Raw genomic sequence first — 9,311 nt, forward strand, 5'->3', positions numbered from 1 at the left:
AATTTAAAGTATGTTGTATCATGACATAAAGCTCTTCTATTTTGATATTTAACTTTTGTCCATAATCACAACTGTGTTATGTTAGCCTTACCTACTTTAGTAATATGAATATCAATATTCTTTTTTAAGTTGTTGATAGCAATAATGAACTTTTTTGGACAATTTGGAACAACTGGTTTGACAAACTGGCATACAACACACCTTTACAAATGTTCACTTCATCTTGCAATATCAACACAGTTAACATCTTTGTCTTGGCAGACAAAACTTAAATCATAGCCTAGGTCACACAATGAACCATTGTCATATTGTTTATTGGAAATGTTCACCACAAAGGAACAGTTTGTGTTCTTAGTCTAATGACTGGTTTCAGTAAGGTGGTCGTGCTTACATGACTGGTTTCAGTGAGGTGGTCGTGCTTACATGACTGGTTTCAGTAAGGTGGTCATGCTTACATGACTGGTTTCAGTAAGGTGGTTGTGCTTACATGACTGGTTTCAGTAAGGTGGTCGTGCTTAAATGACTGGTTTCAGTAAGGTGGTCGTGCTTACATGACTGGTTTCAGTAAGGTGGTCGTGCTTACATGACTGGTTTCAGTAAGGTGGTCATGCTTACATGACTGGTTTCAGTAAGGTGGTCGTGCTTACATGATTGGTTTCAGTAAGGTGGTATTGCTTACATGACTGGTTTCAGTAAGATGGTCGTGCTTACATGACTGGTTTCAGTAAGGTGGTCGTGCTTACATGACTGGTTTCAGTAAGGTGGTCGTGCTTACATGACTGGTTTCAGTAAGGTGGTCGTGCTTACATGACTGGTTTCAGTAAGATGGTCGTGCTTACATGACTGGTTCCTTTGAAGAATATTCCGTTCATTTCTCAACGTTTTATAACAATAGTCCAACTTACGGTTCTTCCCTTATGTAGCTAAAGCCATGTGAAAGGCATGTTTCTTCATTCTTGAAATATGAAAAGTCTCCTCCATCTCAGCTTTCTTTCGTTCAATGTCTTTTTTCAAAACGCAATTGTGAAAATCATCAAATGGTCGACCAGACATCAGCAACTACCGTTGTGGCAGGATAGATCATGGAAGCACTTGTTCATCGAGGCATCTCTTGAGGAATCCAAACCGTAACTTCAGTTTGTGGAACTTGATTAACGATTTGGAATAAGCAATAACGACGGAGGGAAAACCAGGCGAACTTGTAGAAAAGTAGTGGTGGAGCCGTGTGGTATCCATGCTACATGAGGTCAGAGTGGTGCACGTGATCGAGTGTATACATAAAATCACAGGAAAATGAAACACGATAACTTCCCAAGTGCACTTTCGTGTAATGATCACATCATCAGAGGAGATACAAGAATGATGATAGAAGACGTAGAACAGTCAGCTGATATACAAGAAAGAGACGTAGCTAAGACACCATTGGTGAACAAGTGTTACCGGATGGTGGTGTTCGGGTTGGTGGTGTTCGGGTCTGTCAACATGCCTGTCATATAAATCTATGTTATGTGGACAAGAAAGGGAACTGTTTACAACTTTTCCCTACAGTAGAGCTATCCAATTTGTATAGACCTTATCTATTATCAATATTACAATTCTTTGTGTATCTTAGATTATTCAGTGATATTTCTCGTGGTAAAGCAGTTACAGTTAATAACTGAATTAGCTTTACTCCAGTCAGTACAATAATCATAATTTTGAACATGATTAAACAAGGCATTTGATTCTTGTCCAGTTCTTATACTATTTTCATGTTACTTATGTCTAACATAAACATCCTTACCAACATGCCCAACATAAAACATTTCACATATCTTCATCTAATGATGAAGTTAACATTTGTAAAGGTTTAGTGTTTGCCACTTTGTCAAAACCATTGTCTCCAAATTGTCCAAAATGCTTCATCAAAACTATTGACAATTTAGAAAAAGATAAACGTGAACACAGACAGTCTTACAGGGATGTAGGCAACGCCATAGTGTCCACCATCGTTGCTCTGTACTGGTGTGTGTGTGTGTGTGTGTACAGGTATGGCTGGGAGCCATCCACCCACGTAGCTGGCCACACAACTATGCAGCTCCCACACGTTACTGCTGGTCACGAGGGGTAGGTGGTTCAGTGTGGCTCTTTCCACGATCAGTGTTCGAGCACAGCTTCGATACCATGTTCCGAAACTAAGCTACGACTCTGATCATGTAACCAAGTCCTCAGCTACGTCTCTTCCTTGTATATCAACTGACTGTTCTACGTCTTCTATCTCATTCTTGTATCACCCCTGACGAAAGCGCACTTGGGAATTTATCATGGTTAATTTTCCTGTCGTCTTTTGCATATATGTATATATATTCCCATGAATCCACGGGGAAAATGAAACACTTATCGTGTTTCATTTTCCCCGCGGACTCATATGAATATACTTGATCACGCGCAAAATTGTGATTCTTTCCAGCATATATATATATATATATATATATATATATATATATATATATATGTTTGTATACGAGTGGCTGGGCCATTCTCCGTCTGTTTCCTTGCGCTACCTCGCTGACGCCGGAAACAGCGATCAAATATTATGATGATAATGATACGACATATATATATATATATATATATATATATATATATATATATATATATATATATATATATATATATATATATATATATTTCAGCACTACGGAATGTTGATTTACGGTTTCGTTACATACGTCACACATCGCGATGCGGTCTGTGTTCACACGGCTGGAGGCTGCATCGATCACTGTCTTGGGTCATAACTACAATAACCCCACCATCTGAAGCGGCAGGAGGTGTGACACTACTGACCCTGGCTCGGGGAAACCTAACAGTACCTGGCACCCGCTCAGCCACTTTAGCCGGGTTCAGTGAACTCAATCCTGCTGGGACACACCCCTGTGACCCCCTCCAGTTACCTGCCGCTGGTGAATGTGGTTGGCCTTCCTCCGCGAGACACTAGAAACAATGAGAGATTATTTCAGTCTTTTCATTCTACACCTCCAGCAACCTTCTTGTAGCAGCGGCCCCAGATGTAGCTGAGCAACACGGGAGCCTGATATTGGCTCCTCATTACACTCAATAAATGTTTGAGGATCGCTCTCTAGGCCCCTCCAGGTGCCATCCCTCAGCTTCTCTCTACACCAGACTGTAAATAAGCGATGCTGGATGTGTCATGATCACACTTTTGTTGTATAGTAAACTCGATCTCATGTCAAAGACTTGTTATGGGGATCCCCTTATCTTTCGCTGTCAATGTGGCAGCCAAATCCATTTCACGTCCTTCCTTCATTCATGTTTATATATCGTATGTGTTCGCTGCCCGAGTGACTAGCGATCAAATCCATTTCGCTGGCTAAAGGTGACTGATGTGTGTGTGGGATAAACCCACAAAAATTGGCGCGATAAACTAAAGCAAGCTTTTCATAAACACCAAGATGATATGGCTCTCTTCCAAAACTCAAATTTTCCTGTTTTCCATAATGCATCTGTGGCTCCGAGCCATAGAGACACCAGTCACGCACGCGGCAGGAGAGACAACAGAGGCACTTGGACTGCAAGTTTGTGGACACAAATTTACCTGGTCCTTATGGCAACCTTTATCCCCAGATGGTCTTCCCTCGCTCGTGCACTGTGTCGCCCACGTACCTGATAACGCAAGACCACCGGTACATCCTCGCCTCCAGACAACAGGATGACAGTCTTCCAAACGTTATGATCATCTGCCAAGGACAGTAGTGAGGACCCAGGAGGAGGCTCTCGGTGCATGTTCGTCAGCCTAGCCGACGCTACGGACACGTAACAATGGACGTCCCTCTGGTGGAGCCGTTCAGTGGCCGGCCAACTGCAGGTCACGAGTCAGCGACGCTGCGGAGGTCGGGGATCAGTCAGCTGAGGCGCTCACGATGGCCTCGTCCTCGTTACATTTCGTATCCGTTGGTCGTCCACCGCCAGCCCTGGTATCCAGTGAAGGGTTCCTCTTACCATCTAGTGATCCAGTCATGAGACCCAGTCAGGCTGGCTGTCTGTCTCACTGACCCGCCATTCTTCCTTATCCCGACTATTCCCATCCAGTGTGTCATAACATGTGACATTTTCTCGTCTATCAAATATGTTTTGCTACCGATCGGCAAGTGAGCATCATGTTTGTGGTAACTGCTTCACACGTCCAGTCGCCAAACGAGCAGTCAAACATGTTATTTTTTTAACTAGTCATGAAATAAAATCACAAGTCTGTCGAAAGTCTTGAACACGACATTTCTCAATTCAATATTCAGGCAAGCGCAACATGTTCTCCGTTACCCCTGCTGGGTGTGTAGCTCTGTTGTGGTAGCTGAGTGACGGTTCTCTGGAGAGTGAGGGCGGCAGGGTCTTGATACCCAACATGCAACTCCCGAAAGTTCCTGATGTGTCACCCTGAACTCTGAGCGGGCGACCTGACACACTGAAACATCAGATCGAATCACGTCCACAAAGGCTTCTCGCTTGAACGAACCACCTGTCTAACCTGCCCGGTGGTTTCAACAGCTAACAGCTTTAGACGACAGGCATTTGTTCGCGTATTATTCGTTGATGATCCTTGTTTGTTCACGAATGATATGTTTTAATGTTTGCTTTCTTAGATGACCATAGGAATGAATTATGATAATCACAGACAACCACCAGAACAACCAAACTGTAGGTGTTCACTGGATGTTTCTCTTATGACTGTAACGTCAATATATATTCATTCATGTAAACAACAGATGCTTAAAGTTCCAAATAGGGATAAATGAAGCAGCTTCAGTCCGCTCAGCAACTGGAACTGGTAGAGCAGATGTGGAAGTTTCCTGGTTACTTGGGTCTGAGGTGTATCAACTGCCAGGATCATTAAGGCCGTCAGCGTCAAGCCACATCCACAAACTGAGAAATCTGCAACACCTTCCTCAGGCGTGAGGGATAATTCTGGCCCCTCGCACATTATAGATCTGGCCTATGGGATGTGAAGGGCTATGGGAAGTTCTCAATGCTTTCTGAAAGAATCATAGACAGAAAGGAAAGTACGACGACGCTGGCGTTTAATCCTGCCTAACACAAGGGATGGCTGAAGTCCCAGATCTCCCATATAGATGGTGCTGCGGTAGCTAGGTGAGGCGTCGGCGAACCTTAGCTTACACCTGTACATCCACTGGATAAACCTTGGATATTTCTTAAAGGACAGTAGCCAATCTTGCTGAATCACAGTAGTTGGTATACAAATGGAAACCATCGTTCGGGATAAGAATGTAAACATTTTGAGAGGACGCCACTTATCAAACGATTCTCAGCAAAGTTTACGACGAAATCGTTCGTGTATGACAAATCTGCTTGGTATATTTCATGAAATAGTTGATATACATCATGAAAGGGAAGCAGCTAATGTCATCTATTTCGAATAAAAAAAAGATCGGCAAGGTTACACATCAAAAGTTACTAACAAAGTCACGTGGTATAGATGGCGTTGTACCTCGGTGGTTAGGTTAACTGGACGTAAACAAAGAGTTTTGGTTAATGGCAAAGCCTCAGTATGGTTAGACGTAACAAGTGGTGTGCCACAGGGATTAGTCTTCGAACCGTTTCTTTTTCTCATATCAATCAATAATAATGATTTGAGCTGCATTGTAAGGTAACTGCTTTCGTATGCGATACAAAGGTGGAAAAAAATCCACAATAGAAACTGAGCGTCTACAGCTTCAAACTGGGAGAAAAACTGTTAAATTGGGCTTATACGTGGCAAATGAATCTTAAAATTGATAATTACACAGCTTTACAAATCAGAATTAAGAATAAAAAGGCAGGTTACAGAAGGAATTCTGTTGAGCTACAAAAGGTCGCTGAGGAAAAGAACTTGAGTGTAATAATCTGTGGTGATCTCATGCCAAGTCACCAGTGCATAGAAGCAGTGGAAACGGGCGAACAAAATTCTTGGATTCATATGTGGGGCTCTCGAATGTAAGTCTCGGGAAATTATTCTCAGTCATTTCAACTCACTAGTGCGTCCACCAGTTGAATATTGTGTTCAGTTTTGTCACCTCACTTGAGGAAAGACATAGACTGAATGAAGAGAGTACAGAGGCGAGCTGCCAAGATGATTCTAGACCCGAGACACAAATCCTATGACAGCTGAATAAAAGAATTGAATTTATTTAACCTAGAGAAGAGAGGGTTAAAAGGTGATCTAATGCAAAGATTCAAAATCATTAAAGGCTATATACCAGTTGTATACCAGTTATATACCAGCTGTATACCAGTTGTATACCAGCTATACACCAGTTGTATACCAGTTGTATACCAGCTATACATCAGTTGTATACCAGTTGTATACCAGTAATATACCAGTAGTAAATTATATATCATATGTCATTCTACCTTTAGTTTTATTTTTAGTTTCATATTGCTATAAAGCAACACTACGTGTATATATATATATATATATATATATATATATATATATATATATATATATATATATATATATATATATATATGTATATATATATATATATATATATATATATATATATATATATATATATATATATATATATATATATATATATATATATATAAAGAGAGAGAGAGAGAGAGAGAGAGAGAGAGAGAGAGAGAGAGAGAGAGAGAGAGAGAGAGAGAGAGAGAGAGAGAGGATGTGTGGATCAGGTGTTTGCTTTGAAGAATGTATGCGAGAAATACTTAGAAAAGCAAATGGATTTGTATGTAGCATTTATGGATCTGGAGAAGGCATATGACAGAGTTGATAGAGATGCTCTGTGGAAGATATTAAGAATATATGGTGTGGGAGGCAAGTTGTTAGAAGCAGTGAAAAGTTTTTATCGAGGATGTAAGGCATGTGTACGTGTAGGAAGAGAGGAAAGTGATTGGTTCTCAGTGAATGTAGGTTTGCGGCAGGGGTGTGTGATGTCTCCATGGTTGTTTAATTTGTTTATGGATGGGGTTGTTAGGGAGGTGAATGCAAGAGTTTTGGAAAGAGGGGCAAGTATGAAGTCTGTTGTGGATGAGAGGGCTTGGGAAGTGAGTCAGTTGTTGTTCGCTGATGTTACAGCGCTGGTGGCTGATTCATGTGAGAAACTGCAGAAGCTGGTGACTGAGTTTGGTAAAGTGTGTGAAAGAAGAAAGTTAAGAGTAAATGTGAATAAGAGCAAGGTTATCAGATACAGTAGGGTTGAGGGTCAAGTCAATTGGGAGATAAGTTTGAATAGAGAAAAACTGGAGGAAGTAAAGTGTTTTAGATATCTGGGAGTGGATCTGGCAGCGGATGGAACCATGGAAGCGGAAGTGAATCATAGGGTGGGGGAGGGGGCGAAAATCCTGGGAGCCTTGAAGAATGTGTGGAAGTCGAGAACATTATCTCGGAAAGCAAAAATGGGTATGTTTGAAGGAATAGTGGTTCCAACAATGTTGTATAGTTGCGAGGCGTGGGCTATGGATAGAGTTGTGCGCAGGAGGATGCAAATGAGATGTTTGAGGACAATGCGTGGTGTGAGGTGGTTTGATCGAGTAAGTAATGTAAGGGTAAGAGAGATGTGTGGAAATAAAAAGACCGTGGTTGAGAGAGCAGAAGAGGGTGTTTTGAAATGGTTTTGGCACATGGAGAGAATGAGTGAGGAAAGATTGACCAAGAGGATATACGTTTCGGAGGTGGAGGGAACGAGAAGTGGGAGACCAAATTGGAGGTGGAAAGATGGAGTGAAAAAGATTTTGAGTGATCGGGGCCTGAACATGCAGGAGGGTGAAAGGCGTGCAAGGAATAGATTGAATTGGATCGATGTGGTATACCGGGGTTGACGTGCTGTCAGTGGATTGAATCAAGGCATGTGAAGCGTCTGGGGTAAACCATGGAAAGTTGTGTGGGGCCTGGATGTGGAGAGGGAGCTGTGGTTTCGGGCATTATTGCGTGACAGCTGGAGACTGAGTGTGAACGAATGGGGCCTTTGTTATCTTTTCCTAGTGCTACCTTGCACACATGAGGGGGGAGGGGGATGGTATTCCATGTGTGGCGAGGTGGCGATGGGAATGAATAGGGGAAGGCAGTGTGAATTGTGTGCATGGGTATATATGTATGTGTCTGTGTGTGTATATATATATATGTGTACATTGAGATGTATAGGTATGTATATTTGCGTGTGTGGGCGTGTATATGTGTACATTGTGTATGGGGGGGGGTTGTGCCATTTCTTTCGTCTGTTTCCTTGCGCTACCTCGCAAACGCGGGAGACAGCGACAAAGCAAAATGAATATATAAAAAAAAAAAAAATATATATATATATATATATATATATATATATATATATATATATATATATATATATATATATATATATATATATATTGCAAGAAATTCACGATTACAAATGCATTCTCTGAGAATCAGAATTCTGACACATGAAATATAACTTGCAGGAGACGAGTGACAGACGAAGGGGAAATCTTACTTTCAAGTTTTCACACATACAGATGTCCTCTTGGCGTCCACTTGTGACACCTGGTCCATTCCTCCATCTCTCCTGGTCATCCCACGTTCATAACGAACCATCCTGACGGACCAGCGACGTTCCACGGTCCTCCACCCTCCCAGCTGCGCCGTGGCTCCCTAGATCTCCAGGAAAATCAGGTGCAGAAACAATATTTTGAGTGTCTCTGGTACACTGAACTCTGGGCTCAACTCAAGGATGTTCCTTTCTGACTCATGAGGCTGGAAATGCTCGTCTCCCTTCTCCAACCATGTACCAGGGTCTGTGAACAAGGAGTTTCAGCTGTTGTGACCATTAGGAGCGAAGCGAGGAACCGTCTGTATCTACAGCATGATCTGTGCTGTCATCTGTCTACCAACATAAAACCAAATCTGGAAGAACTCGATCATATCATGAAGGAACACATCACAGTAGCCACCACCAAGATACTGTTTTCTTCCTTTTAAATCATTGCAGTGAAGGTCATGTGAGGGAAAAAATGATCAATTTCCTGTTATTTGTGTGGTCATAGGAAAACATCGTCCTAATATCCACAATATTTGTTTATTGAATTTATAAGTAAATAATCAATAGTCAGAAAGATTCACTCATGAAGCTGAGTTCAAGTTGTCGGTCAAAAGATTGTTTTTCTTTGCTGGTCTAATGTTGCAATGAATTAAATCTACAATAACTTGTGCCTTTCAATTTCTTTTTTTCTTCGATCAACATCAGAAATATCGAAATTTATGGATTATCAAATTGAAATACAATTCAGTAACATTAATTGGATAAAACTAAATGAAG

Source organism: Panulirus ornatus, chromosome 22 (assembly GCF_036320965.1).
Source record: "Panulirus ornatus isolate Po-2019 chromosome 22, ASM3632096v1, whole genome shotgun sequence".
NCBI classification, from domain to species: Eukaryota; Metazoa; Arthropoda; class Malacostraca; order Decapoda; family Palinuridae; genus Panulirus; species Panulirus ornatus.